Source organism: Macaca fascicularis, chromosome 4, assembly GCF_037993035.2.
Source record: "Macaca fascicularis isolate 582-1 chromosome 4, T2T-MFA8v1.1".
Classification (NCBI taxonomy): domain Eukaryota; kingdom Metazoa; phylum Chordata; class Mammalia; order Primates; family Cercopithecidae; genus Macaca; species Macaca fascicularis.
Genome location: NC_088378.1, coordinates 81,630,118 through 81,654,654, shown reverse-complemented (window position 1 = coordinate 81,654,654; position 24,537 = coordinate 81,630,118). Strand labels below are relative to the sequence as shown.

General features: G+C 36.0%; 1 long non-coding RNA gene across 2 annotated transcripts in view; it reads left to right on the top strand.

The window, feature by feature from the left end:
* Positions 1-24,537, top strand: part of LOC123572990 (uncharacterized) — an 85,488-nt gene that overhangs the window by 53,165 nt on the left and 7,786 nt on the right. Inside the window, exon 4 of one of the 2 annotated variants that reach the window (XR_010586091.1) lies at positions 10,690-10,826. This is a non-coding gene — a long non-coding RNA (uncharacterized lncRNA). Of the gene's footprint in view, positions 1-10,689; positions 10,955-24,537 lie in introns of those variants that run through there. The other variant, XR_010586090.1, reaches the window with a different exon arrangement.

Below are 24,537 nucleotides of genomic sequence, written 5' to 3'. Positions count from 1 at the left end.
AAAAATCATTACAATCAACTAGGATTTATCCCAGTGATGCGAGAATAGTTCAACATATGCAAATCAATCAATGTGATACTTCATATCAACAAAATGAAGAAGAAAACAACCACGTGATCTTTACAATGATGCTGAAAAGCATTTGATTAATGTAACATCTCTTCATTATAAAAACCTCAAAAACTGGGTATAGAAGGAACTCACCTCAATATAATAAAAATTGTATGTGACAAACCCACAGCTAGTATCATACTGAATGGGGAAAAAATGAAAGTCTTTCCTTTAAGATTTGTAACATGACAAAAATTCCCACTTTCACCTCTGTTATTTGACATAGTACTAGAGATCCTAGCTAGAGGTATCTGACAAGGGAAGGAAATAAAGGGCATCCAAATTGGAAAGGAAGAAGTTGAATTATCCTAGTTTGCAGATGATATAATCTTGTATTTGAAAAAATTTAAAGACTGCAGCAAAAAACTATTCAAACTGATAAACAAACTCAGTAAGGTTGTAGGATCAAAATCAACATACAAAATTCAGTAACATTTCTGTATGCCAACAGTGAATTGCCTGAAAAAGAAATAAGGAAGTAAGCCCATTTACAAGAACCACAAATAAAATTAAATATCTCATAATTAATTTGACCAAAGTGAAAGATTTCTACAATAAAAACTATAAAACACTGATAGAAGGAATTGAAGAGGATCTCCAAAATGGAAAGCTCTTCCAGGTTCACGAATTGGAAGAAGCAATATTGTTATAAATTCCATATTACCTAAAGCAATCTACATATTCAATGCAATCCCTATCAAAATATCAATGACATTATTCTCAGAAATAGAAAAACAGTCCTAAAATTTATATGGAACCTAAAAAGACCCAGAATAATGAAAGCTATCCTGTGCAAAAAAAAAAAAAAAAAAAATTATAACTGGAAGAATCACATTACCTGACTTCAAATTATACTACAGAGCTACGGTAATGAAAACAACATGGTTCTGGCATAAAAACAGACAGAAACCAATGAAACAAAATGGAGAACTCAGAAACAAATCCACACACCTACAGGGCACTCATTTTGACAAAGGTTCAATAATATATATTGGGCAAAAGACAGTGTCTTCAATGAATGCTATGATGAAAACTGGATATGTATATGCAGAAGAATGAAGTAGATCCTTATCTCTCATCATATACAGTAATCAAATAAAAATGGATTAAAGACTTAAAATGTAAGATATCAAACTATGAAATTACTACAAGAAAACCTTGGAGAAACTCTTCAGGACCTTGATCTGGGCAAAAATTTCTTCAGTAATACCCCATAAGCACAGGAAACCAAAGCAAAAATGGGCAAATAGGATTACAGCAAGTTAAAAAGCTACTGCACAGCAAAGGAAACAGTTAAATAAATGAAGAGACAATTCACAGAATGGGAGAAAATATTTGCAAACTACCCATCTGACAAGGCATTAATAACCAGAATGTATAAGGAGCTCAGACAGATGTTTAGGAAAAAATCTGATAACACAGTGGAAAAAAAAAAACCGGCAAAATATTTTAATAGACAGTTCTCAAAAGAAGATATACAAATGGCAAGAAGGAATATGAAAAGGTGCTTAACATCATTGACCATCAGTGAAATGCAAATCAAAACTACAATCAGATACCATCTCACCCCAGTTAAATGGCTTATATCCAGAAGACAGGCAATAACAAATGCTGGAGAGGATGTGGAGAAAAGGGAACTATCCTACATTATTGGCAAGAATGTAAGTTAGAACAGCCACTACAGAGAATGGTTTTTGAGTTTCCTCAGAAAGCTAAAAATAGAGCTACCATACGATCTAGCCATCTCACTACTGGGTACAGACACAAAAGAGAGGAAATCATTATATCAAAGAGATATCTGCACTCTTATGTTTGTTGCAGCACTGTTCACAACAGCCAAAACTTAGAAGCAAGTTAAGTGTTCATCAACAGATGAATGAATAAACAAAATGTGGTTAATGGAATTGAAGTGCATTATATTCGTTAAGTGTTGCCAGGCACAGGAAGACAAACATAGTAGGTTCTCACCTGTTTGTGGGATCTAAAACTGAAAACAATTGAACTCATGGATATACAGAATCTAAAGATGGTTACCAGAAGCTGGAAAGGGTGATGGAGTGGTGGTGGGGATATGGGAATGGTTAATGGGTACAAAAAACAGTTAAAGAATAAATAAGACCTAGTTTTTGATAGCACAACCATGCAATTATAATTTAATTGTGCATTTAAAAATAGTTAAAAGAGTATACTTAGATTATAATACAAAGGATAAATGCTTGAGGTAATGGATACCCAATTTGCCACCATGTGATTATTACTCCTTGCATTTCTATACCAAAATACCTCATGTACCCTATAAATATATGAACAAATAGAGTGAGGGTTCTCAATTAAATATTTCATAGATTTGTAAACTATCCACAAATGCCAAGAAACAATTTTTGTTGTGAGGAATTTTCTATACCTTATATCAGTTTCTTTAAGATATTAAAATAAATGTCCTTAGTGGGAACCAGAATCTTTCTTAAGGACAGCACTGAGTTACTTACTACATAATCACATTAATTTACTCACTTAATAATTTTAAAGTCCAGCATCAATTGGAAATGGTAGCTATAAGATCTTTAGACTAATTTTTTTTTCACTCTTTACAAAGTAACTGAAATCATAATTAGTAGGAATATTATGAATATTTAGGAATATTATACTTGTCAACAACTTAGAAGGGTCTGAGATTTTACCCTATGCACATGACAACTTAGCTTGCCACAGTTTTATGTGTGGTGGCAAAAGACAGGAGATTTCTGGGCCAGAAACAGCAGACTTTATTACTAATAGCAATACCAGCAGTCAGAATATCAGCATTTATTTTTGCGCTCCACAGGCTAAAGCTAAGAGAGCTGAGTGCCTGCATACACACAGTGGTTTACATTATACAGGAGGAAGTCTGAACTTAGGGAAATCAAATCTTTAAGGATGGGCAGTAATCTGCCTGATCTTTGCCTCCCCCCAAAAAATACTGTCTTTGTCATACTGAACAATAAACAAAACTTGTCTTTTACTTTGTAGGGGGAGATTATCATTACCTTCTTAGTCTTTTGCTGTACAATCTCCCTTGAAATGATAGTCCAGAACAATGGCTATTATTACCTCTGTTCTCTAAATGTGCAGACACATGTGAGACATATACAGAATTGTTTTTTGGCAATATTGTCTTCTTTACTCAATGCTATCTTAACTTTCAGCAAATTTTTCTATGAGTACACCAGTCTGACAGTCACACTAATTAATGTGACTGATAGAGGTTGGAACTAAATGTGTTCATTTTTTCTCATACAGCATTTAATTAAGGTTACGATCATTAGGACTTTGAGCAGCATTATGAGGCAATCTGTAGTATTGACATCAGCTGTGCTCCTCAGGGTCCCAGACTCAACCAGCTGACCAAATCTCATAAACCATTTGATCTACTTTAGAAATCCAGGTGTCACTCTCCTTAACTTTCCATATTGACCTTCCCACTTGGCCCAAGGCACTAATCCAGGTACAACAGGATGTGTTAGAGAATAAGAAGACTCTGCTTTGGCCTGCAAAGAGAACATCTAGGGCAAAAATTGTCGATAACAAGCATGCTCACTCAGTAAAGACTAAACCAGATATATCCCAGGACCAAGGACCAAGGTGGTGCCTTGGTCACTTTAACTAATATCAAAGACAAAATTTGTATTACCTTTTGAAATTAGGTGATTCCTATTGCAGGAAAACCTGCCTGTAGGGTGGGTATAAATAGCAAGTCAGCTTTCCTGGGAAGCACCTCTAAGTAACCAAGTATAGCTCATTTTGTAGAGAGAGGGCAGTCATTTGAGGGCTATGTGATCTACTGCGGGTGTTTCCTTAAACACTTGAAGGTATGCTATGGCCACTTTTAAGGTGACAATCACCATTTTGGGAGGAGAGACAAAGGGAATGCTTGGCTTTTACAAAAGAAATACAATCCCAAGAGTACATGTGGCACCCCTAAAAATAAAGTGCTGTTTACAATCACCCAGACCATCAAAGTGGGATCTACATAATGTAAGAACACAGGTTGACATTGCTCTAATATCGCCTCCTGGCCACCTGGCACTGCTTGGTTTCTCAATTTGGTTTGAGTAACTGAGTCTCTTTAATGTGTCTGAAGGTAAGGTCATAGACAGTCGGTCTACTCAGTTCTGTATTTTCTCACTATCATCCAGATGACTTTCTCTACTCCACAAAATGGCAAAACTATCACAATGGGAACGGGGTGAAGCAGATAACTAGAATTATTGATAGAAATTTTGCTGGAAAATATAGGGACTAGGGCCATCATTTGCTCTTTTGATAGATTTTTTGGTAAGGATAAAATAAATGGAAATTAATTTGTCATCAGGGCTGCCTAGTGGAAGATTACCAAGGGGCATTACAGACACAGAAATCAATTAAATTTAAGTGTGTGTTACAGTTTAGGAGAGCCACTCAAGGTAATTTTTCTTGAGGAGGGCTCCAGGCGTGGTCAGAAAGAAAAAAATAATAATTATTAATGTCACTACCTCATCCATGGCTTCTGGGGTCTAAGATTTTCCTTCTCTAGGTGCCAAAGTTGTTACTCTTTCTCTGCCAGCATAAAAGATCTGTGTCCTATTTTAATCTTCATAAAGAGTCTAGGTGGTTTAATAAGAATTAAGTTTGAATCCCTTAGGCCTCCTTTTGCCCAGGGAGCCACACAGAGTGCATACGAATCAGTCCAGCTTGGGATTGCTACTGGGAGAAAGTAACAAGTATCATGCCCAGTAACAATCAGAGCAGAATCTCAAACTTTCAAAATATGATTACATGACCTCATCTTTTTCACACTGATCATTACAGAGGAAGTAACTGAAAAGGAATGATGTTTCTAAGTAGCGCTACACTCAGTAGCCAAACTGCTTTATTAAAGTGTGCGGATAAGGAAAAGTTGAGGAAGGTATAGTCAGAAATCTTTTTGAGTTGATTTTTGAGAAGGTCATTCCAATGTTCTCCAATACCAGAGTCCCCTGAATGTTAGGGAATGTAGGAGGTCCATTGTATAACTTGAATATTAGCCCATTATTGTATACATTTTTGACAAAAAAAGTACAAGCATCAGTCTCTAAGTTGTCAAGACATCTGAAAATATGACATAGACCAGTTACAAGAGCCACTATTGTGTGTGAACTTGGCTGATCAGGCATGGACCAAGCATTATAATCTGAAAAAACAAAACAAAACAAATCACCAGCTATGAGGCCTTGCTGATACCCTTGAGAGAAGACAACATTCTGGTCTAGTTAATGTGCCATAGCAGGGGAGTGGAATGCCCAGTGTGATGTGGTCTCTCCTACTATGAAACAAACATATTAACTTCTGGCAAGATATATATGCCTGGTATACAGTGGTAGACTGTGCATCATAAACTCAGGGTATTTTACTTTGTGCTCGATCTATAATGACAAATGTGTTGCTATGTCTTTTATGAGAATGGATCTAGACAGCAATGGTGGAAATCTGAGCAATGCAGGCTCAATTAGCAGACTGACTTCACCTGGTTTCCTCAGGGAACAAATCCTCATTATACATATCTCTACGAGTGACCCAGATGGTTCTATCAGCAGGGTGATTTGTTACCACAGTTTGTGGTCTTAAAGAGAGGCTTCTCAAGTCTGTCAGTCTGCAATTTACCAGGTAGGAGAACAAGTAGTTTAGACCATTAGCAAAAGCTCAAGAGACAGCAAACATAAAATAAGGTTATTCAAAGGGAATATTATCCTCCTGAATTGAGGAACAATGTCCATGTTCAGTCTGAATAGTTGGTATTGCAGTCAAACAGCTGTAGCAGTCCAGAGGACACCGTCAGGTTCCTGCTGAGATGAGCCTTCAGTGAATCAGGCCCAGGAATTTAGGGGAACCTCTGTGAAGCAAGGACCTCATTATGACAGCACTTTGCTTCAGCTGGCAGAGTGAAGGATAAAGATTTCCTCAAAGAGATACTAACCTCTTTTGAAAATGAAAGGCAAAGATGCCACTGGGTCCAAACCAATAGCATTCTTGAATGTATTACCTTCATCTGACAAATGAGGTTTGTCGAACCCTTCCTTGTCAGTCATTGTTCATCACTGAATCCAAGTTAATCCAACCCCAAATGGTAACATTAGGCTGGAAAGTCACAAAACCTTCATGGATCAGGTATTTGGTTTTGACTAGTGTCCCATGCCAAACTAAGTGCTGTTTTTCAAAAGATATGTACTTTGCACCTGTGCCACCAAGGTGATGAATCCAAAACCCAAGGGACTCCTGTGGGTATAGGGGTGCTTCACTTTTCCAAACACTCCAATCATCAAAATCATTAGCCACAGAGAATTATAGTTCAAAGAGATCAGTTGTGTAGAAAACATGCAAAGCTCACTGGGCAATTTTAAACATAAGCTTTTGGTCTGGGCCCCACTCAATGGATGCTTATCTGTGGACTAGTTAGTATCATTTTCCAAGCAGAATGCTACTTGAGGCATGTACTATCTCCAGTATCGAAAGAGTTCAATAAATTGCTGGATCTCTTTTTGGAGATGATGTGGCAAAAACACAGTAGGTTTTATTTTTTTTTCTTGACAGCCAATAGGATTGAGAGCCTTAGTATGCACTCATATAGGGCCAAAATATTAATACTCCTTGGCTAGCAGGTCCCTACATTTTATTGAAGTATTAAACCTCAGTAGCCACCCTTGTTAGTAGAAATGTAATATTACAACAATCAGGGCCTTGGACACTGAGAATTCTGACTAGTAACCAGCAGGATATCATCTGTTTAGTGAAAACTTCAGACATCAGATTATGGAGACATTAATGTTATTCTGGCCCACCCCCTGATAGCAAATGGCAAGGTGCCTCTTTTAGAGTACTGCAAATGTATATCGGAGGCCTTCCTGCATGAAGGCACATTGGTCTTTGTCCTTGGGTGCCAGTGGGATAGAAAAGAAAGTGTTGGCAATATTCAACATAACATACCAAGTGTCTTCAGTCTATGCAATGGCTTTTGAGGCTGTAGCAGCAATGACTGGATATAAATTTTGCAATTATCAACAACCTGTGAGCCCCCATCTCCCACTGTCTTTTGCATTGCCCACGTGGGATTGTTAAATTTTGCAAGTCTTACTATCTTTGCTTCCTTTAAGACCTTAATAAAGGTTGTGACTTGCATGTGCCTTCCTTGGATTATATATTTTTTCTGTCAGACTATCTTGAAGAGGATAGACAGATTAATTGGGAAATGAGTTCCATGTCCTACTAGTCCTTCTCTCCGTATAGCACTTTCTGAATGGTATAATTCAGTAAGGATTTTATAAGAATGTATAGTATCCATATATAAACCATTAACATCATTATACAATGAAGTTGAAAGTGAAAACCACAACTATACATTAAATTTGCCCAAACGGTGGTATCCACAAGGCCGTATTAGCTGCTCTTCCCCACTGTATACCCAGCCCAAAAATCTCGTTAACTGAATTGGAGCATCTCTATACACACAGAACCCCAACAAGATGCTGAGTTGGGCACCTTTCCCCAAGAGAGCCGTGTAAGTTTGAGTTCCTGCCTTCCCCCAAATTACCTAGCATACCGAGACAGGCACATATGGCCTCAGGTCTTTCTTTTGCACAGGAATGCATAGAACTTACCCCAAAATCATATTTCTTCATAAAGAGGCTGAGAATGTGGTTGTGGAAAAGGAAGAATGAGAGGGCATGACATATTTATCTTCAACTGTGAGCAGAATGGTGACCACATATAACTTAACCAAATGAACTTCCAATGTTTTTAGTCCACCCAATGCCCTGTATTAGCAGCAACATCATCCTTACTGACACCATCTATTTTAGCTTTGTGGACCCCTTGATTCAACAGCCACATTGTTTTCAGTTACCACATTGTTTTCTGTTTGGGGCTGTGGAATTTATTTCCTTTGGATTATTTAGATTTGATGTACAGAGTGGTGTCTTTTTCTTTAGAGTCCACCTTACTCTAGAACATTTGCAGTACCATTGCCAAAATAACATCTCTTAATATCTTAAGAAATAACCTCTCTTAAGATCAAGATTGTGTAGTTTCAACATAAGGCCTAGGATAATTTTCCATGATGGCATGGCTTCCCGCAAGAATTTATCTAGATTTATTTGGGTGTTTTTCCCATTCCTTAGTGGATCACTTTCATTATCACTATAAAGTCCATCCAGTGCATGCAGTAAATAGTAGCTAATGCCTCACCTGTCGTTTTCCCAAGGAGTCTGCCTTTGTTTCGGAAATCTTCCTCAGAGAGCCAGAGTTTCCACATAGAAGTCAGGACACACAACAACAATAGCAACAACGATAAAACCCTGAAAGGTTCTAGGTTTGACAGTCTAGACTACAGGAGAGACTAAGCCATAAAACACTCATCTGTTGTTATTCCTCCTTAGTAGCATTATATGCCCCACTCCTTCATCTCCCAAGTGAACCAGACACAATTTTAATGGTTTGCCTGATTTCTGCACATAGTGGTAATAAATTTCCCTCAATTCTTCCCCAGTGCATCTCTGTTGTCTGAAAGGTGACAGAACTTTCTACTGTCAAACCCCAGGACAATCTTACTACTAGTTATTACAAAGCTGCAGAGGTGAGGATTATCACCACATAGGGCATTCTCTTCATCCACTCACACAAAAATTAGCAGGGTAGTTGTCTTTGTACCTACTTCCCAGTGCTTTGTCTGAAACTATCTATTCAACTCACTTTAATTAAAAGTCGATGAAGTGAAGGACACTGTTATGAAGGTGACCATATATGAACCTCCCTCTATTCCTATTAGTTGGCCCAAAGACTAATCCTTCCTAATCTTTCTTTTTGCAAACAGAGAACATGCCTATGTCAGCATCCCATTTTTACCACCAAATTCCCAGGAAAACTGAAGGGTTTTGATCTTTCTCAACTAGCAAGTTATGCTGTCAATCTTTCATGGATACTCAGAGAAAAGAAAAAAAAAGTAATAAAGCCTTGGATAAGAAACAAAGGGCTTTATTATTTACAGAGGTTATAATAGCCAGTACATCAGTATTTATACTGGTTCTCCAAGCTCCAGTTTCCATAGGATAGCACAGCAAGGTTCAGGTGACATCTTTACATGCAATAAGTTACCCTACAGGAGAGGAAGCATGAGTTAGGGAAATCAAATCTTCCAGAGTGGGCAGAAAGCATCTCTGATTTTTATACAAAGAGAAACATGTTTTTACTATATTGAACAGTAAGAAAAATAGAGCAAATAGAAAAAAAAAGAGAGAACTGACCTTTGCTTCAGATAAAGACACTCTCTCTACCTACTTAGGCTGTTTACTATACTAACATTTTTGAAATAATAATCCTGAGAAAAGTTGGACAGTGCCTCTGCTTATAAGACATGAAGAAATGTAGGAGACTCACGGAGAATTGTCTCTCCACAACATTACCCTGTCAAAATATATTTATATTAAAAGCATTCTCTCTCTGTCTTTCTCCCATCTCTGCATCTCTCTCTCTCTCTCTCTCTCTCTCTCTCTCACACACACAGACACACACACACACACACACACACACGCACACACACACACACACACAGAGAGCAAAAACTGAAGTATTTTGTGGGTATCTTACAGCTTTAAAAGTATTCCCCCAAATTTTACAATGAAATATCAAGATGTTCATTTGGTGGGAACCTTAGAGTTTTAAAAATAGTTCACAGAAAAAAAAACTCTACTTTTTCAGTGATCATTAACAGTAAATGGAATGAATTCTAATCATATTAATATAATAGATAAGAATTATGACTGTAGAGAATAAATGGGAGACTGATATGTGGCAATTTTAAAAGAAAGAATTAGGAGCATTATGTGTAGCTAAGCAGATAGCTGGCTAAGGAAATGGGCTGCAATGAGAAAGTCTAAAGTATATTTGAAAAAAAGAAAACAATTTGAGTTAAATTTATAAATGAAAAGAAATCCAGTCAGTTAAGGTGATGGAGGAGGAGTGAGGATGAAGCAGTCCCGCTTCACTGAGCAAGATAATAGTCTACTCAGAGCATTCTGGACCTAGGAATTTTAGAGCCTAAAGATTTAAGGTGGCTATAAAAGAATGAATTGTAGTAGTTGACATAGGAAGGATGAATAAGGATATCAATTGAAGCCTACTCAATGTAAGAAAAATCTGGCAGTGTTTCAGAGATGATGATAGTCAAAACTATATACAGAAGGAGAAAAATTCTCTTAGAATTTTTCAGTATGGAAGCCATTTAACTCACATGGAAGTGAAGGTCTTTGAGACAGTCAGCTATTCCACAGGACATAAAGATCTGCTCTAGTGGGAGGTAACAGATATAGCCCTCCCAGCTTCTGTTTGAAGATATATGCAGCACAAGTTTAGAAAATGCCCATTATTATATTATTTTTATTGTACCATAAATATTCATAGCATCATACCACAGAGGAAAATTGTGCCAAAGGAGAGATAGAATTCCAGCACCAATGAGCTTATGGAACAATGTAATATGCAGAAAGAACAGAAGGAGAAATGTAATATACTGACTTTTAATTTTTGTTTCAGACTGATGCTCATGGCTATCTAAAGCCATCCTCATCAGCAGAGGATCAAAACAAATTGTATCAGTACAGAAGGGAGGCACACCACAAAACTAAACCCCATTTTTGACAGGCTTATTTACTGCAAAATAGGATGAAAATGTAAGTATTACCACTTATAATTATGCTGTGCAGTCAAGTTTTGTCTTCCCTTTTTAAAAATGCATACATGTATTGTGGAAGAGATGTTGGATAATACCAGTTTATTCACTCAAGAAAAAAAAAAGAAATCTTTGTATGCTCTCACACAAGGTGTACACATAGGATGGGCACTAGCTTTTGATATTCCCACCTGGATCTGGTTTGAAATTGAGAAAGAAAAGGGCCAAATGCAGAAGTAAATACATCAAGACTTACTTAGTCTTTCCTAAAACACATTTTGCGTTACAAGCATAACCCCATAAAGAAATACATTTTATTTGGGCTTGATTTTCTTAAGAGCCACCTACTGCAATTGTGTGATGTGATGTTGTCTATGAAGTCTATCTTGGAACACAATCTACAGTAATTTGGATCTGTATTATAAAAGCTAAGCACATCTGGAAGGTGAGTTTGTGAAAAGACATACCTTGCATTGTCATGTAAATAGCAAAGTGGGTTTTCTGTTTCGAATTGCAACTTTGGAATCAAATTCGTTTTCAGTAGTTTTGTGTAGACATGAGTAGACATGAGCATATAGCAGAATCCATTGACTGAATTCTAGGAGCGTGAGTTGTTTGATTTTATTTGCAACATCTATAGGGAAACTACTTATGAAAGTTGCATTGTCAAATAAATAGTAATATAATGGCTAATATTTATTCAGTTTATTTCTACAATGGTACTATTATCAATCATCTTTATTACATAGATGAAGAAATGTAGATTTAGAAGGTTATGTGACCTTCCTGAACTCATAAACCTGTTAAATGATATTATCAGGATTTAGATCAAGTTCTCTCTGACCCTGAAGTCCAAGTTCTTCATCAAGATCTATGCATGACCTTGAGAAAACACATTCTAATATTCTGCAAGAAATAAATCTAAAATTGATTAGAAAAAGAGAGATGAGGCATGAGATTCAGTTAATTCAATTTGTTAGAGCATATTAATAAAAAATGTTTTCTGTTATGCTCTCCCACATTGGGAAGTCATTTTTATCCATAAGCCTGAGTCAGTGTGCAAACCAAACCCAGAAAGCTGACCTGCAAATATTATACAAGATGCTGCCTTCAAGTGGGACCTAGTAACATAGTTTGTGGTTCAGCATGAAATATCACCTTTGTCAAAATCTCACACTTCAGTATTATAATCCCAGTGGTAACAATATCCCAACTTTATAGCTTTGTGTCTCAACAATAGCTTGTTTAAAGAAATAATAATTTTGCAAATTAAAGAAATACTTTAAACTTTTAGTGTTAAATATGAAGTCTATGTTTAGGGATATCATTGAGTACAGAGCAGTCAGGAGTGAGAATACTTGGGTTTCAATACGTGTTGATCAGAAATAACAGTTTTTTAATCTTTGAAAAACAGTTTACTCAATAAAATGTTTAAATGATTTGTATCACAAATGCAGGTAAAAGCTGAACAATTACATTATTTAATTGTTTTCCAATATCTCAATTAAATTCCTATGAAAATAAAATGGGCTTTGATTAAAATTTCGATGGACCAAATTAATCACTACTTTATTGGTTGAGAAGATGCACTCATATTCATTATTCACTCAACCTGTCTTAATTTGGTATGAACTGCACCCTGGCCTTGTGCTAGGTGTTAAGTACATAATGATATGCAGAAGACAGACATTCCATTAGGGAATCTACAGTCTAGAAGGAGCCAGACAGAAGAATCACTATATCCTGACAAATAAGAAACTTCATATGTCCCATGTTGACAACTTGAAAGCTTATAACGTAGTAGGGCAAATGAGATAGGATGCAAACAGAGAGGTGGGTAATGATGGATCATACATAGTTTATAAAGAAAATAAAAAGCCTTTATTCTTTAAATTGAGAGCAAAAGAAAGTCAGTGCATGTCATTAACCAGAGATTGATGTAATCCAATTTATGTTAAATTTTGGTTCTCTCTTGTTGCCACGTGCAGAATGAAATGTAGGAGGGATGGGTAAGAAGGGAGATCAGAACTAGGACATTGCAATGTCCCAATAGAGAGCATCAGTAGTAATATGGTAGATGATTGTGGCTCAAATAGGGTTGTTTCTAGTGCAAATGAAGATAGTGAAATATGAGAGGTTAAACAGTCACAGCACAGAGATCAGTCATGAGGGGAAGAAGGATAAACTGAAATGAGTGTGAGTTATATGGCAAGGAGAAATTGCTAAGGACAACATTTAAGTTACTAGATTGTGCAACTGGCTGTGCAGTGGTACCATTTATTGATATTAAAAAATATCTGAAAAATGACAAAGCTTAAGGAAGAGAAACTATAAGTTTGGTTTTTAAATTGCATTTGAATTGGCTTTTGCATTGTTTGATTGAATCTCTAAAGTGCAGTGGACCTGCCTTTGAAACATTTAAGTGAAGATATTGACTAAGCTGTTGCATACATTGATGTAGATCTCTAAAATGAGTTCTGGAATACTGACTAACATGGACGAACCTCCTATAAAAAATAAAGTAAAAATTAACTTGGTGCTATGTGAAATCCTATTATATCCAGGAAAGTCATCCTAGAAAAGTAAAAAAAAAAAAAAAATACTTGTTAATACTTATCACTTGGTTTAAAACTCATTACAGAAAGCAGGAAAATATGAATATGTTGGGGAAAATTAACATAAAGAAGTCTCTTTATATAAAAGTGAAAAACATTTTAGAGCCAATGCCATGCACACCGAAGTGTAAGTACACTCAAAGGATTTTTTTTTCCTTATTTTTTTGAGTTGTGTAGGCTTGAGAATATACTGATATAACATGCCTCATTTAGATATGTATTTTTATCACACCTATAAATATTAACTATATATAGTGCACATGAAAATGAAATGCTAATACATTTATAAAAGTATAACATGCTACTAAAGATAACCATTTTCCAAACACTGCATAGTCCCAAATTATTCTCTGAAGATTTCCCATTGTTTTTTTAAAAAAGTAGAAACAGAACCAATAAGACAGTAGTGAATATTTTAGTAACACAGAATGCCTAGTTAAACAGAATTTGTATTTTAAAGATTTATACTTGGGCTTTTGTAGTGTTTTCAGAATTAATGTCCCAAACTAATAAATTCAGATGGCTACAGATAACCCCAAACTAACCACCTGCCTCCACTTACCCATTTGCTTTTTTTCTTATAATACAAACATAATAAGGTGTCAGACATACCTTACAAGTTAATGCAAGTAGATGACATATGATCTGTTAAGCTTGGGAAAAAAAGGAGAAAAATAAAACTGTTAAAGAAGTAAGGCCTCATTTGAAGAAGGCAAAGAAGGAGAAAGACCATTGATAAAAGCAAAGTAAGGCACCTGGAGGACATGTTTGATAGAAAGTAAAATAAAGTGGAAGGGAATGAGTTCAAAAGATTGTCAAGGATATCATCACTAGGAAAGGAAGAAAAAGGAGAGCCACAGTAATAGTAAATACCCCTCCCTGCAGTAAAAGAAGCACCATGTCTTTGGAAAAACTCAACTAGAGATATAGTCTAGTGAACTTACCGGACTACAAAAATAAAGTCCTTCAGATATTCAAGCAAAAATGTCAATTCCCTTACTCTATCAGTCAGCAAATATTTGTTGACTGCTTACTCTGTGTTAAACATTATTCCAGTTGTTGTGGAAAGAATGGTGAACAGAACAGATAAAAGACCATGTTCTCATGGCGCTTATGCAGAAAAAAATATCAGATTGGCTCCCAAGCCTCTTATTAGTCATTATTAATGCCTGAAATCTGTGGATCAATGCCTGAGATGACTTTGGAAAAGAAAATATGCCTAAAGAGCTCTATACCCAGCTAAACTGCCCTTCAATATAAGGAAAACAAACAGTTTTGAACATGCAAGTATTCATACAATATTGTTTCTATAAACCATTGTTGAAGAAACTATTGGTAGATGTAGTCCATCCAAATAAGAAACAAATAGAGAAACTAAGGCAAAGGGGCTGGTGGCATAGCATTGAAACCAACCACAAATGACTGGGAATAAAACAAATATGGTGATTATTGTAGAAAATAGAACATAGAATATTTAAACCCTCGTTGAGGAAATAATACAGCTGTTCAAATCTAGTAAAATATATTGTAAAACTGAATAAAATTGATTTTAAAAGTATAATTTACTATGTTTGAGCTCAGAGTGCTACAAAGTTTTACTGACCATTGCCATTAAAACAAACTCATGAAATTGTAAAACACTACCTTCTAAAATAGCACTAGGCCCAATTGAATCTGTGGATGAATTCTATTACACCTTAATAAATGGATAAGCTAATGTTATCTAATATATTCCAGAGCACAGAAGAAAATTGGATACTTTCATATTATGTTGAAAGCATCATAACACTGATACGCAAATCTAACAGAGAATAATAAAAGATAATTATAGATCAGTCTCATGTATGGTTACTGATACAAATGCCTGAATAAATTTTAGTGCATTACTAATGAGGATTCATATCATAGAGGCAAGGATGAGTTTGCATTAAGGAATCAACTGTGCTTAATACTTGGTTTGGACCTTTTCCCCCATTTTATTTCACTTTCCTTCTATTTGGACAATTTGGAAAGCAAACAACACACTCTCAAGATTCCCTTGTAATTAACATTCTGGATGTGAATTTGATTTATGCTAATATAGAAGGAAAAAACAAGGAAAGTCAATGCCATCTGATTGGGGCAGTGTTGATAGAAAAACAGCCTCTGGTAGGAGTGAGTGTTGGCAGGAGCTCTTCCACTGTTGGGTCATTAGTTTCATGGGTGTGGTGGCTGCATTGTCCTGACTTTGGATCACAGGGGCAGTTATGTGACCTAGAAACCAGAACACCTGCTAGCTCCTTGACTCTCCCTTTACCTATCTCAGCCAGGCATATCTGATTGCTTACACTTGCCTTTGTTTGCCCCTCCTCTCTTGCTACAGTGGTATAGAAGCCTCTTCTCCTAACTGTGGTTAAATCCACAACATTACCTCTGCATGCCGCTCCTATTCCTTCCCACCTGTGTGGGTTACTCTTCTGATTGTGTCTACCATGATTTTGAATCTACCAAATTTTCCTATGAAGATTTAAACATATTCAAACAACTCTTAGCTTTAACAAATTGTTGTCTACTACTTCCTTACAACCTCCAAAAAGTTGTTTAGGTCAAGCTGAGCTTATTAGGCAGTAAGTGCTCACAGCAAGAAAGAATACTACCTTGACAGAATCTTCACGGTGTCTGAATGAGGATAGGTAAGGTATGTATTCATAGAGTTTTAGGGCCTAGGCTGAATGTTTTTGCAGTGGATTTCAAAAGTAGAAAACTGGTTGGAACTGGGCAAAGTTTATGACTGGATTGGTGAGCAATGCAAGTCAAATATTAAAGCAAGTTTTGGGCAAGGTATTAGTCTTAATAGATAAATTATTTTAGATGATTCAGAGTCATCTCTCACAGGAGGAAGTGGCTGAGTTTATTATTCCTTGTCATCAATATTGTTTTACTTAGGTACAGTCTGGTCTTGGTATTGTTTTACACAAGGGTAGAAAATTCTGCTTCATGAAAACAAAGAGGCAAACAACAGCTCTCAAACTCTGGTTCCTTTTATTTAGCACACTCTTTCTCTTCCTCTTTAAAATTCAAGTTTTTGGAAGTGCTATCTATTTTCTTTTTCTCCCCAGATACTGCAATCTATTAATCTGCTTCTATTTTGGTAAAGTCACTAATAATAATTAACAAGTGTATAATTTTCACTTCGTTTTCTTATTTGGTCTTTCACCTTTTAGGCACTGCCAAACCCTTGTTGGAAACCTCACCCGTCTCTTGGATTGCAGGATGTCATCCTCTCCTCCTGTCTGCCTGCCCCTTCTCAGTTTCCTTTACCGAGTTACTCTTCTCTGCTATGCACTACATTTAGATGTTTCCCAGGCCTCTACCTGATAAATCAAATTATATCTATTGAGGTCTTCTATTTAAAAGAATTAATTGGTAAGTTTCAACTTTCTACCCAACCATCACTCAATATATTTAGTTTATAAACCCAGTTTATTATAGTTAGTTATTGTTTACATTATAGTTTTAAATTTAGAATTAAAAATGTATAACTAGTATATATTTACAATTATTTTGACTTAGTTATCTGATTAGCCTGCTTTTTAATGCTCAAAACAGTACTATTAAACTCTTAAATCATTTTGATTTTTCTTCTGGTCGTCTAAGCTATACTTTTGAATTCACATGGGAGAGTAAAGAGGGAGAAATATGGAGATAGTATACATTCAGAGTTTTGCATCTCCAAAAGGTATTTTTCCTCTCTTTTTTTCATATTAGAAAAACAAAGTGGTTACAGGCTTTCTAATTCCAAGAATGCTCTACAAACATTTAGGTGTAAATTGTTTCTTCTATAAATTAATGCTCTAGAGGATAGAAATTCAATTTTTATTCCTTTCTGATAATTTTCTTGAACAATTATTCCTCTTCTCCCAACATTAGGTTTTGTACTAGGCCTTGAAACTCATATATTTCCTCAAAATATAACTAGGTTTACTTGCTTTTGTTCTCTCCCATCTTTCCATCCTTCCCTTCCTTCCTTCCTTACTTACTTCTTCCTTCCTTTCTCCCTTCCTTGCCTCCCTCCTTCCTCCTTCCTTCCTTCACTCCTTCCTTCTTTTCTTCTCCCTTCCTTCCTTCCTTCCTTCCTTCCTTCCTTCCCCCTTCCTTCTTTCTCACTTTCTTTTTTCTTTTTCTTATTTCCTTTCTTCCTTCCCTCCCTCCCTCTTTCCTTTCCTCCCACTTCCTCCCTCTACCTTTGCCTTTGCCTTTGCCTTCCCTTCCCTTCCCTTCCTTCTGTTCTCTACTTTTTACTCTCTCTCCTTCTGTCTTTTTGTTTTATGCTTTTCTGTTATGTTATTGAAGGGACATTTTGAATAATCAAAATCAGTCTTCGATTGAAGAAAGCTAGAGATTTTAATGTCCAGAAAACATTTTTTTTTTTTTTCAGTGAAATGATATGCTGTGTTGGAGGTCTCAATACTGTAATGATGTCATTACAAATTAACAAATTAATTTATTTGCATCTGCTCTCAAGCAATATTCCTACAGGATATGTGTGTGTGTCCGTCTGTGTGTGTGTTTCAAAAATTGTCAAACTAATTTACATTCCCACCAACGGTGTATAAGTGTTCCCTTTTCTCAGCAGCCTCACCAACATTTGTTATTTTTTGACTTTTTAACAAAAGTCATTCTGACTGGTGTGAAATGCTATCTCAGTGCAGTTTTGATTTGCATTTCTCTGATGATTAGTGGTGATTAGCATTTTTTCACTGGCAGTTTGATGATCTCTCAAAGAATTGAGAGTTGAATTACCATTTGATCCAGCAATCTTGTTACCAGGCGTATATCCAAAGGCAAGTAAGTCATTCTACCAGAAAGATACATGTACCCATATGTTTGTCACTATTTACAATAGAAAAGGCATGGAATCAACCCAGGTGCCCACCAATGGCAGATTAGAATTAAAAAAAAAAAAAAAAGTGGTACATATACACTATGGAATACTATGCAGCCATTAAAAATGATGAAATCATGTTATTTGCAGCAACATGGATGCAGCTGGAAAACATTATCCTAAGTGAACAAACACAGAAACAGAAAACCAAATACCACATGTCGTCACTTATAAATGGTCATAAGAATGGTAACAATAGACGCTGAGGAATACAAGAGTTGGGAGGGGATTAAGAGTGGAAATAAACTAACTTTTGGGTACTATGCTCACTACCTAGGTGATGAAACCATTTGTACTCCAAACCTCAGCATCACATAGTATACATTTGTAATAAATCTGCACATGTAACTCCCTGATTCTAAAATAAAAGTTAAAAGTAAAGAATAAATTGTCAAACTGATTTTATGTTTTCTTCTTTGGCTTATTTGTTACTATTTTTTTAATTGATTTTTATTTCTTATCTTTTCTAGGAACAGTTTATATTATGGATATTAATCATTCACTAATGTTTTTCTTGCTTCTCTTCAGGCCACTTTGCTTTTGACATTTTAATGATGTATACAAGCATAAGATCTTAAATATTTTTGTGGACAAATTTATCATTGTTTTTTATTTTTTTCTTCCTCCAGAAGATATTGCTTATGTAAAGTTTCTGTAAGCACTCTCCTATAGTTTATTCCAGATATTTATGTGTGTATTTATATTTAATGTTTTAATCAATCTGCATAACTTGTATGTATGTGCATGTGTGTGTGTATATACTGGGTGAGATAAATCTCTAACGTGATTTTTGTCTTTGACTCCATTTTATACAGAATGAATCTTTCTCAATGTTTAGAAAAATCATGCTTACTGGTAGCAAAATTTGTATATATAATAGATTATTTCACACTCTCTGATATGGTTTGGCTGTGTCTCCACCCAAATCTCATCTTAAATTCCCATGTGTTGTGGGAGAGACCTGATGGGAGGTAACTGAATCATGGGGGCAAGTCTTTTCAGTGCTGTTCTTGTGATAATGGATAAGTTGCACGTGATTTGATGGTTTTAAAAATGGAGTTTCCTGCACAAACTCTCTACTCTTGTCTGCTGCCACGTGAGATGTGCCTTTCACCTTTGCCATGATTGTGAGGCCTCCCCAGTCACGTGGAACTGTAAATCCACTAAATGTCGTTCTTTGTAAATTACCCATTCTTGGGTATGTCTTTATCAGCTGCGTGAAAATGGACTAATACAGTAAGTTGATGCAAGTAGCGTGGGGTACTGCTGAAAAGATACCCCAAAATGTGGAAGTGACTTTGGAACAGGATAACAGGCAGAGGATGGAACAGTCTGAAGGGCTCAGAAGAAGACAGGAAAATGTGGGAAAGTTTGGAACTTCCTAGACTTGTTGAATGGCTTTGCCCAAAATGCTGGTAGCGTTATGGACAACAAAGTCCCAGATGAGGTAGTCTCAGATGGAAATAAAGAACTTGTTGGGAACTGGAGCAAAGGTGACTCTTGTTATGTTTTAGCAAAGAGACTGGAAGCATTTTGCCCCTGCACTAGAGATTTGTGGAACTTTGAACTTGAGAGAGACAATTTAGGGTATCTAGCAGGAGAAATTTCTAACCAGGAAAGCATTCACGATGTGACATGGGTGCTGTTAAAGGCATTCAGTTTTACAAGGGAAACAGAGCATAAAAGTTCAGAAAATTTGCAGCCTGGCAATGTAATAGAAAAGAAAATCTCATTTTATAAGGAGAAATTCAAGCTGGCTGCAGAAATTTACATAAGTAATGAGGAAATGAATATTAATTCCCAAGAGAAAGGGGAAAATGTCTCTAGGTCATGTCAGAGGTCTTCACAGCAGCCCTTCACGTCATAGGCCTGGAGCCTAGGAGGAAAAAGTGGTTTCATGGGCCAGGCTTAGGGTCTTTTGCTGTGTGTAGCCTAGGGACTTGATACCTTGCAACCCAGCTGCTCCAGCTATGACTGAAAGGGGCCAATGTAGAGGTTGGGCCATGGCTTCAGAGGGTGCAAGCCTCAAACCTTAGCAGTTTCCACATGATATTGAGCCTGGGAGTGCATAGAAGTCAAGAATTGAGGTTTGAAAACCTCTGCCTAGATTGCAGTGGATGTATGGAAACACCTGGATGTCCAGGCAGAGGTTTGCTGCACAGGTTTGCTGCAGAGGTGGGGCCCTCATGGAGAACCTCTGTTAGGGCAGTGCAGAAGGGAAATGTGGGGTCAGAACCCCTACACAGAATCCCTACTGGGGCACTGCCTAGTGGAGCTGTGAGAAGAGGGCCACCGTCCTCCAGACCTTAAAATGGTAGATCCACTGACAACCTTCACCATGCACCTAAAAAAGCCTCAGACACTCAATTCCAGTCTGGTAAAGCAGCCAGGATGGAGGCTGTACATGAAAAGCCACAGGCAGCTGCCCTGACCATGAGAACCCACCTCTTGCATCAGCATGAGCTGGATGTGAGACATGGAGTCAAATGAGATAATTTTGGAGCTTTAAGATTTGACTGCCCTGCTGATTGCACCCTTGCATGGGGTCTGTAGCCCCTTTCATTTTGGCCAGTTTCTTCCATTTGGAAATGCTGTATTTCTCCAATGCCTGTATCCCCATTGGATCTAGGAAATAACTAATTTGCTTTTGATTTTACATGCTCATAGGCAGAAGGGAGTTGCCTTGTCTCAGAAGATACTTTGGACTAAGAACTTTTGACTTAATGCTGAAATGAGTTAAGACTTCAGGGAATGTTAAAACGAGATGAATGGTTTTGAAATGTGGGGATATGAGATGTGGGAGGGGCTTGAGTGGAATGATATGGCTTGGCTTGTCCCCATTCAACTCTCATCTTAAATTTCCTTGTGTTGTGGGACAGACCTAGTGGGAGGTAATTGAATCATGGGGACAGGTCTTTCTTCATGATAGTGAGTAAGTTTCACAAGATTTGATGGTTTGAAAAATGGGGGCTTCCCTGCACAAGCTCTCTCTCTTCTCTTTTCTGCTGCCATGTGAGATGTGCCTTTCACCTTCCACCATGATTTTGATGCCTCCCCAGCCACGTGGAACTGTAAGTCAATTAAACCTGTTTCTTTGTAAATTTCCCAGTCTTGGGTATGACTTTATCACCAGTATGAAAATGGACTAATACACTCTTTATTCTCTTTTACTGACCTATCTGTTCATTACTGTGTGTGTGCTACAATGTTTTACTTGCCTGGCTTTTTATTACGATGTGATATTTTCCAGACCACTAATTCTCAATCTTATGTCAGTTCATATCACTAGGGAATTTTTGGAAGGTGTGAAGTGTTTTACAGCATCACAATGACTGAGGGTATATCATTAGCTTTGATAAGTGAGGGCCAGATATGTTAACATATTCCAATAAATGAAAAAAGAAAGTGCAACCCAACAAATAATTACCTTTACCAAAGTGTCAATAATACTTCTGGGCCAGGCATGGTGGTTCAGGGCTGTAATCACAGCACTTTGGGAGGCGGAGGAAGGCAGATCACCTGAGGTCAGGGGTTTGAGACCAGCCTGGCCAACATAGTGAAATATCAAATAAAAAAAAAATTTCTACTAAATTACTAAAAATACCAAAAAAAAAAAAAAATAGCCAAGTGTGGTGGTGGGCGCCTGTAATCCCAGCTACTCAGGGGGCTGAGGCAGAAGAATCTCTTGCACCCGGGAGGCTGAGATTGCAGTGAGCCAAGATTGTACCATCGCACTCCAGTCTGGGTGACAGAGCAAGACTCCATCTCAAATAATAATAACAATAATAATTATGTGAGAAATTGGTTTCAAGGAAAAAAGCAGCAAGAAATAAATCAAATAAAACCTAGTTTAGAATCAGTTTATCAAGTACAGTTTAAAAATTTGAATTTGATTAAGAAATCTTTAAATTTATTAGCTGATTTTGAGGAGAATAAACAATTACAGATAACTAAGAATTAAGATTGATGCTTATCCACGAAAAAAGCATTCTTGTTTTATATTTACACAAAGTTGTATTTTTCCCTCCAGTTAGATTTTACACATTCTTCTCAGAATAATCTAAAGGAAATTTAGAGATTTTGCTATCACTGTAAATGATTTTTTAAAGTTTTTCACTACATTTTCACTCTGTATATCCATTAGATTTTCTAGTCATGATAGCTGGTGCATCTGACTAGTAAAGACATATATTTTTGTTGTTGTTGTTGAAATTGTACTCAGTTATTTGTCTCGGGTATGTCTTTATTAGCAGCATGAGAATGAACTAATACAATTCCTTTCACCAATGTTTTACAGTTTTCAGTGGACAATCTTTCACCTCTTGGTTAAATGTATTCCTAAGTATTTTATTTTATTATTTAATATTATCATAAATGGAATTCTTTACTTGATTTATTTTTTTGGGTAGGCAACGCTGTGTGTATAAAAATGCCATGGATTTTTATATCGATTTTATATTCTGCAACTTTACTGAACTCATTAATTAAAGCTAACAGTTTTTCAATGGAATCTTTGGCATTTTCTACATATAGGATTATGTATTCTGCAAATAGAGATAATTTTACTTCTTATTTTCTGATTTGGATACCTTTCGTTTATTTTTATTTGTCTAATTGTTCTTGACAGTACCTCCAATAGGAACTAGAGTGAGCATGCTTGCCTTGTGCCAGATCTTAAAGAAAAAGTCTGTTTCTCTCCATCAACTATGATGTTAGCTATGGTTTTTTCATAAATGGCTTTTATTATGTTAAGGAACTTTCTTTGTATACCCAAATTCTTAGAAGTTTTTATTAAGAAATGACGTTGAAATTTGTTGAATGCTTTTGCTGAATCAATTGATATGATTATGTGGTTTTTGCCTTTTATTCTATTAATATGATGTATCACATTCATTGATTTGCATTTGGTAAACCAGCTTTGCATACCAGGAATAAATTCCACTTGATCATAATGCATAATTTATCTTATGTGCTGTAGAATTTGATTTGCTAATATGTTATTGAGGAATTTTGCATTAATGTGCATTAGAGATATTTGCCTGTAGTTTTATTTTCTAGTGGTATCTTTGGCTCACATATGATAGTCATGTGGGCCTTGTAAAATGTGTTAGGAAGTATTCTACTGTTTGGAAGAATTTTAAAAGTATTGGTATTAATTCTTCTTTGAAAGCTTTGTAGAATCCAAATGTAAAGCCATCTGGTCCTGGGCATTTTTTGGGGGAAGCTGGGGAGTCTTTTAATTACAGCTTTAATTGATTCTTTTGTTATAGGTCTCTTCAGGCTTTATATTTCTTTTTGATTCAATCCTATTAGGTTGTAATTTTCTAGGAATGTATCCATTTTTTGAGGCTATCAAACTTATTGGCATATAATTTTTCTAATAGTTTAAGATCTTTTTTGATTCTAAGAAATCTGTTGTGATACATCCAATTTTACTTCTGATTTTGCATATTTGAATCTTCTCTCTTTGTTTCTTATGTAATTTAGCTAAGATTTTGTTAATTTTGTGTATTTTTAAAAATAACCATTAGTTTCATTGCTATTTTTGTATTATAGGTTTTCTATTCCTTATTTATTTATTTTCTGTTATTTACTATTTTATTCATTTTGCTAACTTTTGATTTAGTTTATTTTTTTTCCTAGTTCCTTGAGGCATAATATTAGGACGTTCATTTGAGAAACTATTTTTTTTTTTTTTCATTTTTTCTTCATTTCTGAAGGACAGATAAAATGGGTATAGTATTCTTGGTTGACAGTTTTTGTTCTGTTTTGTTTTCTCAGCACTTTGAATAAAACATCTCATTGTCTCCTGGCCTGCAAGGTTTCTGCTGAGAAATGTTCTGATAGTATAAATGGTTTTCTGCTATGTCACATGACACTTTTATCTTGCCACTTGTCAAATTCTCTTTGTCTTTGACTTTTGATAGTTTAATAATAATGTGCCTCAGAGAGGACCTTTTTGGGTTGAATCTGTTTGAGATATTTGAATTCCATGGATCTGGATGTTTATATTTCTTCCAAGACTTGGGTTTTTTTCAGCAATTATTTCACTAAATAAGCTTTTTGACCTTATCTTTGTCTCTCTTCTTTCTAGAACTCCCATGATGTGAATATTTATTTACTTAATTGTGTCCCAGGAGTTTCATATGCTATTTTTATTATTTTTTATTCTT